Source organism: Carassius auratus, chromosome 1, assembly GCF_003368295.1.
Source record: "Carassius auratus strain Wakin chromosome 1, ASM336829v1, whole genome shotgun sequence".
NCBI lineage: Eukaryota > Metazoa > Chordata > Actinopteri > Cypriniformes > Cyprinidae > Carassius > Carassius auratus.
The window spans coordinates 23,519,949-23,545,075 of record NC_039243.1 but is presented as its reverse complement, the minus strand read 5'-3'; the positions used below and the strand labels follow the sequence as shown (position 1 = coordinate 23,545,075).

The 25,127-nt window shown below is 36.2% G+C and overlaps 1 pseudogene; it reads right to left on the bottom strand.

Moving 5' to 3' along the window:
• LOC113104261 (protein sidekick-2-like) overlaps positions 1–25,127 on the bottom strand; it is a 250,514-nt pseudogene that overhangs the window by 64,593 nt on the left and 160,794 nt on the right.

The window sequence follows — 25,127 nt, the reverse complement described above, 5'->3', positions numbered from 1 at the left end:
AAATTAAATTAATGTTTTGTGTTTAATGTTTAATGTGCATCTCAGAAAACGCTTTATTTAAACCCGAACTAAATAGCACTTAAATGCACTTAATTCATCTGTCAACTTTATTGTCATTGTTAACAGTACAAGTACATACAGAGAAACAATGGATAATAATTAAATGTTTATTTTTGATGTATGTATTGCATTCTATGCATTTAAAAAAAAAAAAAAAAATTCTAAAAAAGGAAACTTAGTTGTTCATTTTAAGAGACACAGGAGTCTTATTTTCTCTTGCATAATTAATATTAATAAGCAAAAACACATTTTATCCGATTACTCGATTAATCGATGGAATTTTTGGTAGAATACTCGATTACTAAAAAATTAGATAGCTACACCCCTAGATGAAAGTGGCATAGCAAATAGCATGCTATACTATTCCACCGTGATAATCTATTTAACAAATGGGGGTAAGGAAAACCACACAATAAATTATTTGCATCAAACATTAGCTTGGGATGTTTTAAGCATTGGTAGTGAAAGCAGCTGCCTGCATCCCTTCCCTTCTAATATCAAAATATGGAAATGCTAAGTTTTCGGTAAACTTCATAATAAGTAAAAATACTGTTTGCTAACAGTTAAATGACAATTAACTCAAGATTAATTAACTATCAATTTACCATCTATTAATGATTGTTATTACAAAGTGTCTATCATCTAACTTAGTTAGCAACATGGTTTTGGGAAACTCACCCCTGAGCTGTTAATAGTGAACTCTTTCAATATGTTTCCTCTATATAGCCAAGGTACCACAAGCTCTATAATTATAGCTGATATTCTACACAGCCCAGAGTTTAAACTGATACGTGTGTGCTGTCATATTATTAGAAAACAAAAACAGTGCAAATCACTATGGAATTCCCACCAACCAATTTTTTCAAGCAGTATTTGCATTGTAAACCTTTTTTATTTATCTAAAGTGTGGGTGAACTTAAACTGTATGGCTATGCTGTGGTTCCTGTAGGCTTTGCATGCATGTGGGGGGTCGGGGGGCCTCTATGTCCATTTTGCTTTGGGCCCCCAAATTCCTTCAAACGGCCCTGGTCATAAATTAATCTATTACTTTTCCTACATAATTTTTAACAAAACATATTGGTAAAATATATATTTGGGAGTCTTAGACCTTTCCAACGATATATAGTTTGTCAAGATTAAATTAGATTTGATTGTAATATAGTATAGTCAACGTAGGCGTCCCGTATACAGGACGGGGTGACAATTAACAGGTTAAAAGAACAGTTCATAGAAATACAAATGAAGAGTTTGGTTTCAAAACGCAATAAACACCATTTTTAAAAATCAGTATTGTATCTGGTTGTTATGCGATATGCGATAATCGCAAGGTTATCTGGTCATGTTTCTCCATTTTTTTTACAAACAGTAACAAATGCCATCCTCCCTTTTTAACAGAATTTGATATATCTGCTCATCCAATCACAACGCACATCGACATCTACTTTATGATCAACAAACAGATAACAGGGCAGGCTGCATGATAAATTGCATGTGATTGTCATGCGGATCTCGTCAGTAAAGCTGGTTCTGTGATTAATAGTACCGATAAATCTCCTTCACGTACTTTTAGATGGAAATTATTCAGATGCATTTAATACAATTCAATTCAAGCACGGCTATATCGCGTTCATTAGATGAATCACATTCAATTATGAATGCGATATGGCATAGGTTGTCAGTGTTAGTGTTTTTATTAATGCCATTTATGTTTTTGTTAACACAGCACATAGCAACAGTCAACTAAATGGATTTGACATGGCAAAGATGAATGCACTTTTGGAAGTTGAGTATAAGGTACATTGTAAGGTACATTTCTCCAAATCTAGTCTGATAAAGAAACAAACATAGCTATATCTTGGATAGCCTGAGGGTGAGTAAATTTTTCAGCAAATGTAACTTTTTGAGTGGTTTAATGTCTGTAAAGGCTGCTTTATTTTATAAATAACATAATTAATGACATTGGCTGTACACAGTATTAATTTATTTATTGGTATTAGCCTCAAATTTCCTAAATATACACCCCGAAAATACAATGTACCAAGTATTTGTAGAACCCCCCAAAAAAGAAAAAAAACAAATGGTGACAACAGATCTGTGATAAGAACCAAGCTATAAGAAATTTGAACTGTTACATCACATTATTTTTTTTTTTGCTTATCTCTTTCCTTAGCATACACTATTTTCCCAATATTCCTTCTAAAAGTGTGTAAATATTGTGTTGGCATGTATCTCTACAGGTAGATGTGTAAATGGAGTGAAAATCTAAACAGTGCCAATGAGAATGCATGCATATAGCAGTATTTTATAGGATCTTTAACTGAATTTTTATGAGAACACTCAGTGGGAACTTGTCGCTGCCATCCTCCAGACAAGGCAAATTACTGCACTGAACTCTCGTTAAGTTGTGCAGATCCAGTGTGAAATTGTCCCCGTTAATGTGAAAATATGGTCTGAGAGTCAGCCGTGATAGGAACTTGTTTACTGAGATTTCAGCACAAGAAATAGAAACCACAGAGTGCAAACTGGTGAAAAGAACCAAATGATAAAAGAACGAAAAAACTGAGGATGGCCTTAAAACATATCTGCAAGACATTAATAAAAAAGGCTGTGTATATGGCGTAAAATATTTAGGTAAACTAATTTACTTTTTAAAATTAAAATTAGACGAAAGCAAATCTACTTTCACTGACCGCCAAAACACACAGTGGTTGTTTCAGGCAGGTCAGACTGCTTAAAAAAAATAAAAATAAAATCCTAAACTAAACTCAATCTATGAAAGGCTTAATTGCCGTTTATTTTAAGATGGAGTAGGTGAAATAATTTGAACATTGAAAAATGACACAGTCCCATTTAAATTCAGCTGATCAGATGCCCAGGCAGGCTGTTGTCATTAGCGCCACAGTAGCAGAGTCAGCTGAGCTGGCATTAGAGAACAACACTACTGCCAGACAACAATTGATTGAGCTCATTTGGGAAAGTCTCCTTTGCGTACGTGAGAAGCACAAACACACACACTTATGTGTCAGGGGACTGGGAAAGGAAAGGTCATTGTGAGAGCTGGGATGCTTTTAAATGACAATTCATCACTCTTTCTATTTGCACAGATGAGCATCCATTGCCAAATCACCATTCGGCTTTTGCTGACCTTGCCACTTTCACATGCCTTCACATGTCATGGGGGGAACCCTGTGACACAGGAGACATTCCATTCAAACACAAGTCTGTACCATCCAAAAACTGAGTTTAAGCTGGGTTTCTTTTGTATTACAGTAGCAAGTATTAGTCCTGATCAATGATATTGACCTCTAGATGTGTCTGATTTATAACCTGGTGTACCACTCAGGCATAACGAGAAGAGGCACTAGATTTTGTGAATAAAATAAAACTTTTTCTGTTCATGTATCACTCTAAGCATATACATATCAGAAGTCAGATTAATTCATCAATTAATTCATCCTACTTGCAAAAAAATGATTTAGTATTTATCAAAATGAATTAAAACTGAAATTCAAAATATGACGCAAACCTCTAATAGTTAAATATGTTAACACAAATTTATCTAATCCCATTTTATTAACTAATGTATTTGCTACTGGCCTTTGATGATCCAGTTCAACCATACTAATAAGCAAAAATGACTTTAGATAAACTAACAATTATGCTTCATTGTTAATAACTGAAGCAAATCAATTATTTTTACACACATGAAAACACACACTGACCTGTACTCCAGCGAGAAGCGCGTGATCTCTGTGTCGTTGTGGATCCATTTAAACTCCAATGGCCAGCTCCCCTCAGCCATACAAGTTAGAACCAACCGGTTCCTTTCCAAGTGCAACTGACTCGGTACCGGCTCTGTTTTAAAGTATGGAGGAACATCATCTGCAGAAAGACACAAAGAAAAAGGAAGAATGTAAGGAAGAGGGAACTGTTTATTTGATCTGCACCAGGTAAACATGACCAGCTAATGTTCATAGGCTCTTGCTGTATCACACCCTCATTTGCATATTGAATTTTAAACATGCCCTGTTGTCTTGTGTGAAGTAAAAAAAAACAAACAAAAAAAACACCCTTATTAATTCTAGTCATGTCTCTATGTGTAAGGTCATTTTGTAACACACAGCATATAGTCACGTCCGGTCAGTTAAAGTGCACGGCACTCATTCACATCTAAGAATCCGTTCTTCCAGTGGAAAGATGCTGGGAGCAGATGGAGCTGATATCCCATTCCTGTAGGATGAATATCAGGAGAGCTACTCCAACAGATACTACTCCAACACGCAGAGCCAGTGACTACAATTTCGATTCTGATCCTAATCATGGGTGTAAATATAGACCAAATTAATTGGACGGTTGGATAATACAATTATAAGATTGAATGATAATCAAACATTAAAATTAAACTGTCAGAATGATCTATTAGGCAGACGGTTTGTGGTATCGCTCTAGTTTCACTAATCCAAGTTTTAGCTCCTCGATTGAGAACAAAAGCAATAGAGAAATTAATACAGATTTTGCATATTTTCATTACAGTCTTCACTGTTGAGTAGATATGTATGAATGGATATATACAGATGTAAAGTTCTTAAATATTAGATTATATTTTTATTGAATCAAAAACATACAAAGCAACCAATGGTTAATGAACAACTCTTCGTTGGAAGAGGAATTGATGGAATAATTTAAAATATATATAATATCCCTTCTCATGTACAGCAATAGCCGAGAATTAATTTCTTACTAACAATGGACATTGTACCTGAAATACACCGAAAAATAACTGAAATCTGATCAGGCTATGCGAATTGATGCCCACCCCAACTAAACATATTACATAAAAAAATACTGCACATTTCTTCATGCATAAATCTTTGTTATGAGCATAAAAAGGTGCCCTTTTAACTTTAACGTTCATACATTTACTAAAAAAAATGTTTCGAGAATAGTCATACACTTCTTCTTGTCTTCCTGCAATACTAAATGGGCCATGATAGCCATATTATCCCAAAAAGCATATACCGATTAGACAAAATAGTGTGCATACTTTCGAAAATCCATTGGAAACATTCCAGCATCTATGCATTTTGAGACAGGCCTATTATTTCACATGTACTACGACTCAGGACACATTGATCCTAATCGTGCATGCTATTTAGGATGGATAGCATGCAAATTAGGATTCGTCTACTGCAAAGTCTTAAATAGCCTAAAAAAGCGTTAAAGATGCAGGAGCCAGTTAGAGGAAGACACAGGCTAGACGAGGAGGAGGAGGGGCATTAATGTGATGCATGGTTTGGGATATTCACAAAGTCTTATGAAAATGAGTTGGAAGGATTCGCGCATGAGAGATTTGATTAGACGGGCGAGGCTAATTGTTCCCAAGCGTTTCGAACCCCACTTTTATCTCTGATAGAGAGATAAAGATGCAGACAGCGAGAAAGAGAGAGAGACTGAGAACGAGCAATACAGTTAAAACAGGCAGAAGACATTGATCATCGATGAGTATCAGGGCTTGCGTTTCTCCCTCTCATTAGAGAACAAATGATCTGGCCGACTAAAAGCCTTAATGATCCGTCAATGGAGCTAACAAACACTCTGATGGGTCTCCAAGGGGCCGAACGGAGCAGAGATATCACAGTCTCTATTACTGATGCAGTAAATGGCAGAAAAGATGGGATAATGCCCTTCTGTAACCTTACATGAGCAAACCAGTAACAAGTACTTTGGGACCAAATTGTGTAAATTGTAAAGGGGCTTATGGGACCCATATCTTAACTGACAGATACGAAAGAGACAGTGGGTGGAAAGAGGCCTTTGAAAAAAAAAAGTAGTCAGATTACCACTGCAAGTCTTGAGAGAAAAACTGCCTTAATGGGCGCTGGCGTTAGATGTAAACAGTCAAAAGCTGTAAATTCTAGAAATTGTTTTGAAAAAGCCTTTCAGAGGGGTTCGAGACGCTCTTAGGAGATACACTGCAATTACGGTGCCTTTGCTTCTCCTGTGCTTGTTATCGTGAGTGTACAGAACGAGAGGGGTCAGACGGGGTTTCTCAGGGGGCCGCGGTAGTTGATTTGGTGACAGGTCATAAGAGGCCTGGTGGCTGGTGTCACAAAAGGCACCAATATCTCCACAAGCATTATGTGGAGAATTACACTTCTTAACTTATTAACGAGTATCTCACACACACATATGCGCATATGCTCTGCCCAGGGGTTCACATCCATAATTAAACCCGAGCAATGTGGTTTCTATTAAAAGTCTAACTCGCTTTCTCTCATAATGAGCGATTATGCGTCAGACTCATTAAAGAGAACCGAGGTGTGACGTGCTTACAAACACACATACACGAACAAAAATACAAACGTGCAAATGTGCATGCAATAAAGCAGGTACATCATAAAACAATGAAAAAGCGAAATCATGAAACTAAGAATCTAAGGATGTCTCCTTGCCTAAAACCCAAGTTCAGTGGTTTCCTTGCACATGGTATTTTTGGATCCGAACCATGAGTACAAATAGCAGCCGTTTATTACTGTAACAAGGTAACTGCTCCAGTTTTACAGTGTTATTGGAGTATTTGTACTAGTTTCTCCATTTTGAGATAAATATCAACAGCTGATAACCTTGTATGCTTTGCAGAAATATTAACTCTATATTTTGTCTTTTTAGAAATCATGAACAAGCCTTGTCAACTGATAATAAACAACTGTTTTATTTTTTAAATAAATAATTAATTATTAAAATGCATTGGTGAAATTGTATGAGATAAAAACAGTATTTAAATTTTAAAAATACAGAAATTAATAATAAAAAAATAAAAATAATGATAAAACAATTTTGTGTGCTTGTCATTTGCTGTTAAATTTATTACTTACACTAACATTCAAACATTTTGGGTAAATATGTTTTTTTTTTTTTTTTTTTTTTACTTTCATTCAGTAATGACACATTACATTGATCAAAAGTGTCCATAAAACATTTACAATGTTACATTAGATTTCCGTTTCAAATAAAAGCTGATCTCTTAATCTTCAAAGATTCTTTTTCCACAAAAATATTAAGCAGCACAACAGTTTTCTAATGATTCTTGCGCACCATATCAGCATATTAGAATGATTTCTGAAGGATCATGTGACATTGAAGATGCTGGAAATTCAGCTTTGCGATCACAAAAATGCATCACATTTTAAAATATTTAAGTAGAAAACTTTTATTATAATAATATTTCACAAAATTACAGTTTTTACTGTATTTTTTTTTTTTTTTATCAAATATGTGCAGCCATGGTAGGTATAAGAGACTTCTGTCAAAAACATGAAAAAAATACAATAAAATCTTACTGACCCAAAACTTTGATAAGCAGCTGTAAATATCTGCATTACATCGACCCTTAGTCACAGAGCCATGGAAACAGTTTACTTTAACATTGATGTCAAATAAGTTAATGTCAAAAACATATGCAACACTTTGTCTGTCTCTGCCAAAGTCACATGTAACACCTGTAAAACCGTACCTCAAATTCAAGAAAACTACTTTCACACTTATCAAACAAACTTGGGCCTGCTCCAAAAGATATAACTCTATTCTAAACAAAAACAAATGAAATACATTCATATGTAAATATCTTGCTCCCAGCATCTCACTGGAATATAATTTTAATCCCAACATGGCCTACATAAAAAAAAAAAAAAAACGCCTTATGATTTCTACAGCACTCTACCGCAGACGAATCCAGAGAAGGAAGACAGACTTCTGCACTTCAGGCGTTTCCCTCAGTGTTGTCCCTGCTGTCTGTCTTCTATTCACATACATACATATATATATATATATATATATATATATATATATATATATATATATATATATATATATATATATATATTTCATATAGTCTGTGGAGCCTGAGGATAAAGTTCACACACACACACACACACACACACACACGCACACACACGCACACGCACACACACACACACACACACACACACACACACACACACAGAAAGAAGCAGGGAATGACAGGTGGATGAAGTCAGTTGGACATGGAAACAAATACTGTACACCTAAAGCATGCAAAAGGTAAAATACTATATAAAATTAAACACTAAAATGAACAATAACAAGCAAGACTATATTTTTACAGACTTCATCTCCGACCCAGTTCCCCACACATCTTCAACCACCATGTCATCGGGGCAGAGTCATTGCTGAACTACTGTTTGTCTTTATTTAGCCAGTACGCATGTGGCACCATGACAGTCTCTAACCTCTTCCCAGACAGACATTCAGTACAAGGCCAGCATTCACGTCTGCACAATTAGAGCTAAGTTTTATTGCTCAGTGGGTTGCTCTTTCATTGGACAGACAACTTAATTGAGCTCTCCATTATTTAAGTATCTCAGATGTTTCTGCCAAAAGTCTGTAGGAGAAATAAAACAGAAACAACCAGTAATTGTTGTTGGAATTCATGCTGAGATTTATTTATTTTGATTCCAGGCTTCAGTGTCTTGGAAATCTCACATTTTAAAATATTCAAATAGAAAACTGATATTTTAATTCTAACAATATTTCACAAAATTACAGTGTTTTACTGTTCTTGATCAAATATGTACAGCATAAGGGATGTCTGTGTCATGTTTGAGTTAAAAATTACAAGAACACCTGTACTGTACATGAAATTGTGAAGCATTAACAGACACACAGACTCACACACTCTTTCTAACTCTGTAACATCTGTACTTCATCCAGGTCTTAGGAGAATGTCTATAAGGATTCAGTCAAAACAACTGAACCTTGTAATAGATTGTCATGAAAAAGTCTAGGATCGAACTAGGTAATGTCTTGAAAATGAATCACAGTCCAGATGGCTTGATTGAACTTTTCCAGACCCACACACTCTTGCTCCCTCTCTGGAAAAACACTGACTTCACAAAGGCTGATAACACAGTGACTCTGTCTGTCTGTGTGCATCAGTGTGTGTGGGCGAACTGCTTTAATTTCCCCACAGTAGCTAGCTGGAATAAAATCTCTCCAGTGGACTGGCTGCACTAAGCAAATTATGGCATTATGATTATGGAAAGCAAATCTAATCCCATAATACAGCAGACGGTATGGCGGTGGCATCTTCAAGAGAGTGTCGGCAGGGACGGAAACGGTTTCATCGCATATGGAGCAAGAGATATGTCTCTATAAAGCCTGCAGAAACATATTACAGTAATGAAGAATACATTTGCTATGGGCTTACAACACAAACACGCCCGGAATAGTCAGAAGACAGAGATTTAAGATAGATTGTCAGATTACAGATGGCTGTTTCATGACAGGTGCAATTACACCGCATTACTTCAGCTCAGCGGGTGAGATGCTGTTTTAATTTAGCTTTGAATATGGATATGCAAAGGCAAACTATCTGAGTCAACAATTTGAACTATTGCCTGTTTAGCTAAAAGATCTCCATGGATATTATCACAAACATCACAGACACAAAAGCTGGTAAACAGACCATGTATTATTAAAAGTGAAGGACACTGACTTAATTTTTCAGCACTCTGGGGCCCCAGGGGGCCTGACCCGACCACTCTCCACCTCTGCAGTTTAACAGTACGTGTCCACTGGTGTGGAATGAGCAGAGGTCTGTTGCCGTTTCTAATTCATTGTCTATGGGAGCTGAGCAACAAGCTCATGCTGAGGATTGTGGGGTCTAGGATGTTTAACTTCATGCAAACAAGAGTCCAAAAAATGTGTTTGAAGAATCTGTGACAGTTTAAACATTGCAGGAATAAAACAGCCAACTCCTTCGGCTAATTTTAATTTATATATCCAAAACAAATACAAATTATATTTTCACACTTATACAGTATTGCATAATTTGTTAAAATTACAGCTTGACTGGAAATGTCACACAAATTTAGTCCCCATTTAGATTGTGTGTGTATGTTCATATCTCAGTGAGTTCTTTAATCTGAGGAACTTTTCAATTTGCTACTATTAGACAAAGAACATAAACAATCACTCAGGTATAATTGTTTTAATTGCTGCAGCCCTGGCAGGGTGAAAGGAGGATCATGGGAACAATGGCAGCACAGTGGAGATGAATGAGGGGACGCTATTATCCAAGCACTCTTGGCGTTCTTCTATTTTCATTTAAGAGCAGATGAACATGTAATGTGATGTGACGTGACATTCAGCCAAGTATGGTGACCCATAATCAGAATCTGCATGCTCTGCATTTAACCCATCCAAAGTGCACACACACTGTGAACACACACACAGAGCAGTGGGCAGCCATTTATGCTGCGGCGTCCGGGAACAGTTGGGGGTTCGGTGTCTTGCTCAAGGGCACCTAAGTCATGATATTGCTGGCCCGAGATTCGGGCAGGGTTAGGAGTCAAACTCTCTAACCACTAGGCTACAACTTTCCCTGATGAGCATGATCAGAACTATAATGATGACAGTACTTCTAATGGACTTATTATTATTCTACTATTATATCTACTAATTCTACTATTCTACCTATTTGGACAGGACAAACAGTGGTCAATTTCTATTCCTTTCTTTCATTACAGTTATGAAGTTATATGTTTATGATTCTCTACATGTCTTTAAGGGCAATGTGGGAGTAATTGAGCACTTTCTCTACTGCTAAAACCAAACAGCACTAGGTGCATAGACTTTAGCAAAGCCGTAATCTCTGAGCCCTGGACTAGTGTGTCTTTAGAGCTCATTAAGTCAATGCACTCAGAAACTACCCTCACAGTTGAAGGTTATGGCTATTTTTCACATTGTCACTGCCATAGGTCAAGAGTCTACTTCACACCATGCCAGGACAACTACCTTTTTTAACCCACGCCGTTTCATTTCTACTATGGACGAATAATTTTTCATCCTCGGGTCACTGGATTGACTTTTGACTTAAAAGAGGTTACACTTGAGGATCAGAATAGCATCTGCAAAAAAAAATCCAAGGTAAAGTTTTGAGTTTACATGCATGCATCTACCTTTTTATATTCTTATTCCATGGTGGAAACAAGCTTTCTTAACATACATCATACAGCACTTCAGAAAGGGCTTTTCTTCAGTGACTTTTAATTTAATCGTTAAAATATATTGTTTAGTGCTATAAACATACAGCTGTTCTGCAATGTTGGGTTTGTGATGACTGGAGGGTTCTGTTCCGATGGGTCTTTATGGAAGATGATACATAAAGACCTTGAACAGTCAGGCCAGACTAATCTTTAATTCACCTTTAATGAGCTTCTAATGAAGAAACCATTTCCTATTAAACTGTGTGTGGTTTGTGTACAGAAAAGAAAACACAAGGGCTAAGAGAAATGATTGCCTTCGATTGATTTTGGCTTACATCAGAACCATTATTGACAACATTACAGCACACTGATGAGACCAACAGGAGTTTCCCACTACCAGTGTGAATCCAAACCAAACATACTGTGCAATCCAAGCCAACATGGCCTCTACATGCAGACCTCTGTCTAGTCTGACTATAGCCTCAGGTAGCTGCCTCTACTACTGAGTAGAGATCAGTCAGAGATAAGAATCATGTTTGGCCCTCAACTCTGCTTCATATGCCAGCTCCTTGCCCAATTGCCCAGCAGCTGCCAATACACTTGCGGAGTCAATGGTTCCTTCCAGCAGAGTCCATCAGATAGTGAGTAACAGGTAGGACTCAATGCAGACCTGTTGCATCACAACTTGGGTCTATTTTGTTTGCATTAAGACATAAGATTCATTTAAACTGTACAGATTTCAAATATGATCTCTAAAATAAAACATTTTAAATAACAATTATTTTAATTGTTAACATTCTTTTCTAGTATTATTATTTTGTAATTATTAACATTAAATTATTTATAATTACAAATGTACAATCAATTCTCTGAAGTGAAACATCCAACATGCTGCATATCTGTACACAGGTTTTATTTATTACACTGGTCTGTATCTGCTATATAATGTAAAAAAATATATATAAGATAATTTAAACTATAAATTAAACAGCTAGGAGTCAAATCACATAAATGTATACATATGTGTACCTAATAAAGTGTGTGTGTATATATATATATATATATATATATATATATAGACGTCTAAATGTGGTGAAGAAGACTTGCTGAAGTTCAAACAAGCATCAAAATTGGGAAGAAAGGGCATTAAAGTGACTTTGAACATGGAATAGCTGTTTATGCCAAACGGGCTGGTCTGGGTATTTCAAAAAACTGCTGATCTACAGGGATTTTCACGCACAACCATCTCTAGGGTTTACAGAAGAATTGTCAGAAAAAGAGAAAATATCCAGTGAGCAACAGCTGTGTAGAAGAAAATGCCTTGTTGTTGTCAGAGGAGAATGGGCAGACTGGTTAGAGATGATAGAAAGGCAACAGCAACTCAAATCACCACTCGTTACAACCAAGGTATGCAGAATACCATCTCTGAACAGACAACATGTCGAACCCTGAAGCAGATGGGCTTCAACAGCAGAAGACCACACTGTGTGCGGCTCCTGTCAGCTAAGAACAGGAAACAGAGGATACAATTCACACAGGCTCACTAAAATTGGACAATAGAAGATTGGAAAAATGTTGCCTGGTCTGATGAGTCTTGGTTTCTGCTGTGACATTCAGATGGTCAGAAATTGGTGTAAGGAACATGAAGGCATGGACCCATCCTGCCATGTCTTAATGGTTCAGGCTGGTGGTGGAGGTGTAATGGTGTGGGAAGAGTTTCTTGGCACACGTTGGGCCCCTTGGTACCAATTGAGCATAGTTTAAACACCACAGCCTACCTGAGTATTGTTGCTGACCATGTCCATTCCTTTTATGACAACAGTGTGCTCATCTTCTGATGGCGACTTCCAGCAGGATAATGCACCATGTCACAAAGCTTAAATCATCTTAGAATGATTTCTTATACATGATAATGACTTCACTTTACTCAAATGGCCTCCACAGTCAAAAAAGAAAAAGAAAAACAAAGTAAGTTTTCAGGGCAGATTTAAAAGTTGAGAATGTTTGGGCGGATCTGATTAGGCTATTCCATAACTTAGGACCAATGAACGCAAATGTGCTATCACCCCTGTTTTTAAGTCTGGCTCTAGGAACATATAGTAAATCATAGTCCGTAGATCTAAGTGATCTAGACTGAGAAAGCAGATGCAGTAGTTCAGATAGGTACCGTGGTGCCTGGTTCGGCAAAGATTAAAAATAAATCAATAATTTAAATCAATTCTGTATTTGACTGGTAACCACTGAAGCAATATCAGAACCTGTGTAATGTGATCACTTTTACTTTTCCATCTGGGGAGCCAGGCTGCACCATTTTGAACTATAAGTGTGTGTCAAGTCTGAGATTCACCAATGTACAAAGAGTTACAATAGACTAGTCGAGACGTTACAATTGCATGCATGACAGTTTCCAGATTCTTACCAGACAAAAAAGGACTTAACCTTTTCTCAAAGTCGAAGATGATAGAAACAAGACCTAACCACAGCACATATCTAAATCAGTGGCATTCATCAACAACAGGTCAGTACTGGGTGGTTTCACGTATTTATTTAGAGTGTAAAGGGAAGGGACTGGCATCCCTAAATCTAGATGACTGACAGAAATAATATAAAAAACATCTAAGAAGGTCAGCAAAAAGACAATCTAAGGTAATGAAAGTGTATGGACGTGTATGCAGGTTCATCTGCTCTTCTGGACATAATCAACATACACTGTCTCTCTCTGTCTGTCTCCAGGCCCAGCTGCTCTACCAAAGCAGCCAATTTTACTGAGACCTCTATTAAGTGGCCTGTCCATCTTCTCCTCTGCCCCGCCCCTTTAGGTTACTCTGTCCACCTGAGTGACGATGTCATTAACGGACGGCATGCTGAGTGACAGCTCTCTCAACCAGTCAGTCCATCAATGTGCGAGTGATTGACAGCTCCAATGACCCCATCATTCTATTACACACTTCCATAAATGTGTGATCTCCTCCCACTCAAAATGCCATGAGCGGCGGAGAACTTTCTAGGCTTGTCAGTAGGATTAGACATCTTCATTTCCCACAGAGAACTTTGCAAATGAACAACAGTGATGAAAAGAGTGTGAGAGGAAAGACTGTTGTCATACGTTTGTACTATTGCTTGTTTGCTGCCCTTTGTAGGACAGTGCACATAGAATTTAGACATGAAATGTCAAAAAATGCTGTGCAACTAAATTAATCTTGAGCACTATTGAGGAAATTGGGAAAAGGTTTTAGAATATGAATTTATTTCTTTCTATAACTCAGCATGCAAATAAATAAATAATACATAAATAAATAATAATAATAATAAAAATGATGATGCTGATGATGTGACTGAACTGTGTTACTTTACTATGATTGAGATACTATTATTGTTTTTATTCACATTTGGAGAATTTTTTTATCATTTTAGAAAAAAAAGTTTTTAAGTTTTATTGGTTTTAATTTTAGTTTCAGTTTTAGTTAACTAATCCGGATTATGGATATAATAATAATTATAATTGTTATTAGTAATTAATAATATACAAATAGTAGGATAAAATAAAAAAGAAAATAACACGAAACCTGTCCAGATATTGATTTAGTTTTTAGTCCAAACTAATAATAAAAAAATAAAATAATAATAATAATAATAATAATAATAATAATAATAATAATAATAATAATAATAATAATAATAAATTAATATTTCTCTTCAGTTTTTATATTAACTCAATAGCTTTTATACTTAATATACAAATAATAATAATAATAATAAAATAATAATAATAATAATAAATGTTATAACCCTTTTAACCATGCGCTGCCCTATAACATGAGTGTAGTCCCACTTGATAATGAGCAGGTCCTGAGAATAGCCCTGGTGTTAATAAATGAGAAAATCACACTCTATTCTGATGGAGGATATCACACATTCTGATGTACTTCATATAGCACATAGTTATGGAGAAACATCATCAAACATGTGCAGCTCACATCCATATTTAATGGGAAGGTAAATCACCAATTAGTGCCATCCGTATGACCTTAAAAACAGCTTTAAGGGTGAATCATGGAAAATCATTTGTGAACAATGATCAGAAAAAAACCTGTTAAAAGCTGAGAAGATGGGGCACTGCAGCAAATGTCAAAAACATATTTTTGTTTAGAAGAATGTGTCTAAGCACAACTGCCTGTCTCATGCAATCTGTAAAAATAAAGCCATTTAGCCACAGAAGGTAAAGGCCAGGTTTTTTTTTTTTTTTTTTTTTTTTTTTTTTTCACACTGGTATATTAATATAATATGATCATTTATTATTATTATTATTTTTTATAAATTCACCCCATACAACTCATAAAAGCAAAGTAAACTGTGACCGCTTAAAGGTTTGCCTGTGCAATACTAAGTCCCAGTCCATTGGTCTCTTTAGAGTTATTCATGTCTTTGAAAACCCAAAGAGGAGTTAATGAAAATGACAAAAACAGCTGCTTAAGGGAAAATGCTTCTTTTGTGTACATTTTACAGTACAGCGGAACAACAACCATAAATTGTGTACCACAAAAGCATTGCATTGCACTGCACAAAATAATATAGCATAGCATAGCATAGCATTAACTATTTAGGATTATTTATTTATTTACATTATACTCTTAGTTTTTGTTCGTTGTTAGTTGTATTTAAATCCAGTTAATTTTAATGCTTCAATGTAAACTTAATTCACGTAGTTACAAAGACAACCTTTCTAATTTACATTTTACGTTTTTCACCTAAATGTTTTCATTTTAGTTACATTTTTGCTAATTGTGTTACATGTGTTTTGTCATAATCATCATCATCATCGTAACTATTTTATATTCGTTTTAATTTATTATTATTTCACTTTAAGTTTTTATTTATTTCCAGTTAATTTTAGTGCCTCAACCTCAACTTATTTAAATTAGTTGCAAATACAAAAAAGAAATACTCTAATATTTATTTTATTATCTTTCAGCTATATTTTATTAACAGAAATATTTTAATAGTTTAATTTAATAATAATAACCCTTATATACATAGACCAAATCCTAAAAAAACAACAACAACATATACATACACTAACACAAGTATGCATCTGTGTGAAGTCCTCAGTCATCACACCAACCAGACAAATCCACATAGTATATTTTCTATTTTCTACAACATGACCACTGACCTAAAAAAGAAATGCGCCACCACAGTGAGTCTCCAAAAAGCCTGTTGTGATCACAGTGTCTGGCGGGAAATTACAGAGGAACGTTCTGCTGCATGCCTGATGAGCCTTCTCTAGTCTGAATGATAAATGCCCCAGACAAATAAGCATCTAATGACGTTGCAAAAAAACACTTCTGCTTGCATCATGTACTGCAATCGATTCAGCTCGGTCTCAGAATGACGTAACGTGGTCCATTCCAACACTCACCAACCCTGTCAGGCTCTTCTACAACACCGATTATGAAACGGGAGGCCAATGAGTAAAGTCAAGGACTTGAGTGTGATGATCCATAATGAATAACAAATGCATGAGGAATGCAGCAGGTTCACGGCTGTGTCAGCTATTAAGATTACGCAAGTGGAATTAAGCACCAGTTTTAAGATCCCCGACCTTGGTGGCAGATTAGAGGGAAGAACCAATAAAAATCAGACTGGTGCTGTGTCATTTTGAGTTTGTGGACAGCTTTAGTCCAACAAGTACACACATGCACAAATATTCTCAAACAACTGTCACAGCTGAAGGTCATGTCTATCTCTCACCTTGCCCTGTACCTTTAAAGACATACACAATATGCACTCACACATTGCCACTATGAATTCAGACAGTAATTATCTCAAGGTGTAGAACTGCATGACACTGCGAGACATGCATAACAACAGCAGAGCATCATCTGTCTGTCGGAGGTGTTTTATACAAAGGGTAAAAGGTCATTTTGATGAGAGGTAACTGTATACATTGCATAAGTAAGATTCAAAAAGCATAAGCAAAAACAAAAATAAATAAATAAGGCTAAAACCCTGCTGTTATTACTTTCCTAAGCTCATGGACACTTTATATTGATTCAAATAGATGAATAGATGGAAGGAACCTTAAATGACAATGTATGGATGGATGGATGGAACCTTAAATGACAATGGATGGATGGATAGAAGGAACAAAACTTAAAGGGGGGTGAAATGCTATTTCATGCATACTGAGTTTTTTACACTGTTAAAGAGTTGGATTCCCATGCTAAACATGGACAAAGTTTCACAAATTAAGTTGTAAGTTTGAAGGAGTATTTCTGTTCCAAAAATACTCCTTCCGGTTTGTCACAAGTTTCGGAAAGTTTTTTTTTCGAGTATGGCTCTGTGTGACGTTAGATGGAGCGGAATTTCCTTATATGGGTCCTAAGGGCACTTCTCCCGGAAGAGCGCGTGCTCCCGTGGAGCAGAGCACTGAGAGCACAACAGACATTCACTGATCAGAGCGAGAGCGTCGTTAAAAGTCACAAAAGAAGTGTGTTTTTGGTTGCCAGGGCAAGACAACCCTGCACAGATTACCAAAAAAGACATTTATTTTTACAGAGCATCAACGGAGTTGTGCAAGTGTTTGTGTTTGTTCCCTGCATTTCGAAGATGCTTGTTTTACAAACAAGGCCCAGTTTGACGCCGGATTTGTACATCGTTTATTTCTTAAGGATAATGCAGTCCCAACGAAAAAGGGTCACGATCGTGTGTTGGAACCGCATGCGATGAGTAAAACTGCTTCAAATATCTCTGTGTTGTTAACTTAGCTATCGGCGCGTAAGCACATCAAAAAAACAACATGCGATGTTGTCATCAAACTGCACTTTCCACATGTACAGCTTAAAAAAAAAAAAAAAAAAAAAAGATGACAAAGTGGAACTTAGTCATTTTCCAAAAGCAAATATATACAGTTTCAGTACATACCACATAGAGATGTCTGCTGATGCTGCTCTTGTTAAATTTCAGCCTCTGGATTCTGATTCTGGATCATAAATATACGTTGAATCTGACTGTTAGCCATGGTTTGTTTTTCCTCACGGTAAAGTCACAGCTTCCAAACGCTCTCAACGCAAAAGCCTACTGGCGCTCGTGATTCTTTAGCTCCGCCCACACGTCACGCCTCCAGCCGGTCGTGTTTTTCCGGGAAAAAAACGGTACAGACTAACTTTCTCTTATGAATATAATAAAACTAAAGACTTTTTGGAGTTATGAAGGATGCAGTACTACTCTATAGGTACTCAAGATTATCAGGATATTGAGTGAAAATTAGCATTTCACCCCCCCCTTTAAATTATGATGAGATAGATTGTTTCTAAAAATTAGGAACAAAATATGGTTTCCAGTTGCTACAGTAGTACTGTGAATGTTCCTTCAAAGCGGTTACTCCACCTGATTCAAAGTAACTAACAGAAGTAGCAACCAAACAAATAAAAGCCTCAATACTTTCTGAACATGCATGAGGTGTGACGCACAGATAAAAACTCATATGCTCTCACAATAAACTTGTACATGGACATTTGCTGGAAATTTAAAAGCCAGACAAGCAGCAGGACTTTCCTTATGAATGATCTATTGCATTCTGTTCGCTGTGCCTTTCTGGTGCAGATGAAGTCCTAATGGATTTTCCAGGTGCATTATTCTGCCAGCTCTTGCGTTTTTCTTTGTGACAAAGGACAAAATGGTTTCTATCAGGCAAGCGAGTAGACGAAAAATGACTTGGAGATCTTTGAAAGGCGTGAAGAGGTTGGTACACGTCTTTGGATTTTGCATCACATACGAGGTCCTGTTCAAAGTTGTACTAACACTGATGTATTCACATATACACACTTTGGTCACACGCTACTTTTTCATTTCCCAGTCTCTTTTGCCAACATTTCTGTGCTCAGTTTAACAGCGAAACCCCATATGAACTTACTCAAACTTGAATAGATGTTCAATAAATGTCTAAACCCAAACTATGAAAGGAAAATTCATAATCTCTCTTTAAGGGATGTGACATGAATGACTAAAAACCTCATACAGGCCATGTGCAAAAACGCCAGCATATGTTGTTTTGGATGCCGTGGTCAACCAGCTTCACCTTTATCATTTATTCATTTGCCAGATGCTTTTACAACAAATAAAATAAAATAAAATAAAGACATCCAATGTGTGCATTTTATCAGTATATGCTAGTTTCGTGCTTTACTGCTAATCACTGGAGTTACTGTAAAATAACAACAAAAATCCCAACTTCCCTCAACATCGCTTCAATTTTAATTGTGCACTGGTGCTGTTTAGAGGTTAGCAGACTGTTAACAAGAGAGTTTCTAAAAAGAGTTGCTTATTTTGTCCTTAACAAAAGAGTAATGATGTTCCAGAGCTTGCAGAACACAAACAGAGTGTACTTTGTTCCCAGACTTATGTCTTGCAAACATTAAATCTAAACTGAGCTTTAGGAGGTTCAAAATGCTTCGACATAATAAGATGAAGTAAGATAATTTGTTTATTTTTTATTTATTTATATCTATAAAACAGAATGTATGACTTACTTTTAATTTCATTTTTATTTCAAATTAGTATGTTAAATGAGGTGGAGTGTTTTCAAACTGAAACTTCTTCAAGCTTCCTGGGAAACTGTTAATAGTGTCCGAGGTGGCGAAAAGTCTATATATAGGATGTCTGGAGAAACTTGCAGTGTTAGTTTTCAGCTTTGGTAGAAGGGTGAGAAAAAAAAAAGAGGTGAGAGGGAGAGGGCAGCATGATCAATTGTTGAGAAGGATGAATGCACAGAGGAAAGAAACGATGAGAGAACTGAGAAGGAGAGAGAGGGAGACTATGACCTGAGAGTGACACCGAACCACTTACTTCCTCTTGGTTGATTTGCAGTCCACCGATAAAGTGGCCGGAAAACAATTAATGTCGTCAATGAGCCAACAAATGAAGATATTAATTCAGAGAGACAGGAGTGAAGGGCAGCTGGCCTCATTTGTTAGTTACGAGCACCTGAGGAGCATTGCCAGAGATGGCATTAACAATGAGCCTTTACCCCGTTTGTGTGTGTCTGTCTGTCTGTCTGTCTGTCTCTACACCTGTTCCTCTTCTCTGTAAGTGACTGGTTTACAAATGAAACCGAGAGTTCGATGGAAAGTACTGACTAGTAGGTTTGCGATTGTGAAAATTAGACTACAATAAGATTCAATTTTTTTCTTCATCTATGAGACCACAGTTGTGGCAAAGCTGTTTCAGAGGACATAAATAGTTTTAACTGTTCCTGTCCAAGGTCAGTTATTAAAGGAATCAAGCATCCAAATTATGTCATCATCTTCTCACCTGCCATTCCAAAATGATTTTATACCATTTAAGAAAAACAAAAGATGATTCGATTTTCCATGTAGTAAAACTAAACGGGGATAGATGCTTTAAAAAGCCCCAAAAGTGGTCTATATAACTTAATATATTGAGCATTATATGGTGAATACCCGTTAATTTGTAAAACTACTAACCAGGGTTATTATTAAATAAAACCATTAAAGCATTTTTTTGCTAATTGAAATAAAGCTGAAACATATTAAACTAAACAAACTTAAAGCAAACAAAAAAATATAAATGTTACTATGGCAATTAACTGGAATAAGTTATGAGTAGTATTTAAAACAATATATAATTATTAAAGTAATAAATGTTATATTGTTATAATTATTAGAATTTAATCTAACATTTTTTTATGAAAATATAATGAAGACTTCAGATGCAAAAACCTCTAAACCTTGTTAAAACCTTGTTTTATTTTTGTGATTATTTTACTTCCTTTTATCTGAAGCACTTTGAATTACCATTGTGTAAGAAATATCCTATATAAATAAACCTGCCTTTTTTGCCTAAAGCCTTCAGAGATTTTATTTTTATTTTAAATGAGCATTGTTATGAGGTCTCCTATGTTCAGTAATTTCACTTTAATGGCAAATAAAAGTTTATTAGTAAATTATTGAATGCCTTATTTTCAAATATTATATTCAATGCATCTTAAGAAGGAAAAGCAAATAATTTGGACACTAATTGAAACGAGGAAGTCAGTTAGAACTATAGGAAAAACAAAGGGCATGTAGACTTTGGAAACTACCGGCGACATCAGAAACCAACAATGACCTGATCGGCTGAAAAAAAAAAAAAAAGAAAAAAAAACAGTAGTTGATGACAAACAAATAATAAAAGTTGTAAAAATTAACCCTAAAATACATATCTGTAAAATGCTCTTTCAATCTTCAGTCCGCATGAGAATTTGACACAGAATTACATAAGCTGCACAGAAAGATGCAAACCTCTGATCAGCACCAAACATAGAAAGGCAAGATTATTCACAAATGTGAGCCAGTAGTTTTGGGACAGGGTTGATGGACTGATGAGACAAATATGAACCTTTGTCTAAGTGATTGGAAAGCAAAAGTGTGGAGAAAAAAGGGAACCGTAAATGATCCTAAGCATACAACCTTATCTGCAAATCTTGGTGGAGGTGGTGTCATGGCATGGGCATGCATGGCTGTCTCTAGAACAGGACCTTTTAATTTTAATGATGACTTAATGTATGATGGCAGTAGCAGCTTATCAGGGCGAAGAAATGTAAAGTCTTAGACTGCCCAAATCAATCTCCAGATTCAAGTCCGATTGAACTCCAGATGAACTCCCAACAACAAGCAACAGTTGGAATTGGTTGCATTAAAGGCTGGGGAAAAGCATTTCAAAGCATTAGACCAAGAGTCTGGTGATGTCTATGGGTTGTAGACTCACTGCTCTGATCGCATGCAAGGGATCTGCAACTAAGTATTAGCTTCTTTTACATCTGCTTTAAATTCAACTGTTCCAATACTTGGGATGAACTCTAAAAGTGCTGTCCTTATTATTTGGTTAAACGTGTATGTGTCGAAAGACCTAATAATAAAATGTGATTTTATCTTTACTGTTCCAGTATACAGTATATATACCAGAGTTCTACCAGATTGGGGGTTATCTATAGTGGGGAACCTTGAGACAGAGAAAGCAGCATTTAGGCATTTGATTTTTCCAGCAGTACATTGTGCAAAAAGGTAAGATCATCTGCATTGCTAATCCAATTAGTAAACAAGTAGAAAAACAACACATAAACACCCAAACCAAGCAATGAGACCCAGAAAAGCACAGACTCATACAGTACATGTCTAAAAACAACATGGTGTCACTGCAAAACTAGGCTGAATAATTAGAGGAATGCAAACTATACACTTCAACCTATGAGAATTCAAGGTCATTAGCATTAATTTAGAAGATTTACACCATCTGTCTTGATTGTTTACACTTGCCTGGATAATTAGATCCTAATTAGTGAATAGTTGTGGGCTGAGGAATGAGAAATGGAGCGATGTATGGAAGAAAAATGTGACAGTGATTACATGAGTTGATAAATACTTTGTTTTATATTCATGCCAATAAGCTGAATAAAGATCAGACTGTATAGAGTGATCAATGTATCCTACAAACAATTTAAAATGTAAAAACCTTTATAAGAATACGTTAATCCAGCAAGCATGCATTAAATTGATTCATTAAAGTGACAGTAAAGACCTTTAAAATCTTTTGAGCTGTCTGTTTGTCATTGTGTTAGACATAGATAGTCTGGTTGCAAACAATATAAAATTTGACATTTTTGAAAATAAGGCATTCGATAATTGTCTAATAAACTATATCAAGATATAGATGAAATATATAAGACTTAGAGTCAAGCATATCAGAAGTGCTTTGTGTATGTGCTGAAGTAACATGAAAAATATCATAATGCTCATTAGTGATGGGTCGTTCTTGAACAATTAATTCATTTTGAACAAATCTTTAATATGACTCGGGAATGACTAGTTGTCTCAGCTAGGGATTAGTTCATTTTGTGTTGACCGCAGATGCACAACATCCAATAGAATCTGTACAGGAAACAGAAATGATTAGTTCACCTGTCGAGTTGACCTTTATAACTTTTTATTTCTAACTATTTATACATTTGTGAATTTCTGTGTTGGTTCTTTTCCATAACGAATGTGGTAATAAAGAGTTGGTTAATGCTTTAAACTTTATCCGTATGATGGGGAAAATCACTATGATAATTCCTAAATATAACACAGAATTACAAGATCTGATCCAGGAAGTGGTCACGTGACAAAAGAACGAATGACTCGGACCCAAAGATTTGGGAGATGAACTAAGCATTTCTCTTTCCGGTAAAGACTGCATAGCTTCACCTTACGGGGATATAATGTTACAAGAACAAATAACCTGAAGACTCGGGAGATGAGGTAAACTAACAGACTGCACAGCCAGCTAAGCAATGAATTAATAATTTCTGTTGGTTTTGGTTGCATAGTTTATATAATGTGATCAGTGTTTGCCTAAATACATGTGTTGGGGAATGTGAATATTAACACATAACACTTTAACTATATTCTGCTGAAATGAACGAAATGACTTGAAAAGTTCAAAGTTTTGCTGAATGAGATTCAAAGATCCAAGTCAGTAAAATAATCTGAACTTCCCATTAATAATGCTCACAGCATGGAATGACAGCATTCAGATGTCCGTGCGCTTATGTCAAATAACCTTAGCTGGCCTTTCAACATTCTGACAATTTCCCTCAAAGCCAGAGAGCCAAGTGGATGACAATACATAATCTCTGCCCCATAAACAAGTTGTTCCAGTCTGAAAGGAGTGAACGTTAGCTTGTGCGAGCTTCAGAGCCGTAGCTGGGAGGCAAACACGAGGAGAAGAACAGACTGCAATTCTACTTGTGAAAGTCAAGAAATCACAACAACAGGGTGAGAAACTGCTACAAAAAAGAAAGAAACATGAAATTACGGCAGGAAATGAAGAAAAAGAGATGTGTGGAGAAGACAGGTAACCTTTAGTATCTAGCGGTCCCCGCGGGGCAGAGCCATTCACACATTTAAATGGCAACTACAGCACAAAAAAAAAAAAAATGCCACACTGTTGAAATATGTTGCACGAGCCATATGTTGACACGACTCTGAGGTGCAAAATCAGTCACGCTTCAACCATACAGGAAAAATTGAGGATTGTTTGTTCTGCCGCATGGAAGTTTTGTTTGCTTCAAAATGTAACTGACAGAAGTAACAGCAAGTCCTGATGAAATTCTTTCAGTCTTATGAAGGTAACCGTGGTGCAACATCTTTCTTCTTATCTTTCACTACATGGATACAAGAGCTGCTTTTTATGCTATTTATTTATTTTTATGCTATATAATATAACGAAATGAGACTAAACGGTCTCATTGATCAGGTGGGGATTACTTGAGGATCAGATGTGAGAAGTGAGCTTTCTGGATGGTCGTTCCTGGTGTCACACTCTAATCAGCTAATTAACTCAAAACACCTGCAAAGCCTTTGATTGGTCTCTCAGTCTAGATGTGTTTCTCAATGTCAAGGAAGGATCCTCGGAAGCCAGTATTTCGAGGATGCTACGTCATCGACATCCGTCGAAGGACTGTTCCAATGTCGAGGATCCTCGGAATTTCAACCAAGGACTGAGTCTTTCGTTCGAAGAATATCCCATACACAGGAAAGGATACATATGTGTATCATTCGCGCTCTACACGCTCTCAAATCACCCACAATCCTATGCGCGCAGCTTTGCTATATAACGTTCGTTAAAAAATTAAAAAATGTCGAACGTTAACGTAGTCGGAGCGTTAACGGTTTTTATTTACGTTACCAAACATTTGTTATAACTAGTAAATATAAGTAAAGTTTGACATTTAAATACCAGTACAAATTACTACCATATTGTAAATTATACAAATGGTTAACTGAACCGGACCTGTCATTTAACAGTTGGTTGCGTCAACGGCATTTCTTTTATAAATAACTAGTTAAGTTCTCCAAAGTAATTTAATGATACCATTCACAGCATTATTCAAACGGACCTTTTCACTGATGTAATGACGCAATTACGTGCACTTGCTAGCCTGTTCCATTTACGTGTTCTCCGTATGCTAAAGAGGAGTCTCACCTAGCCTCTGAAGGAAGTGAC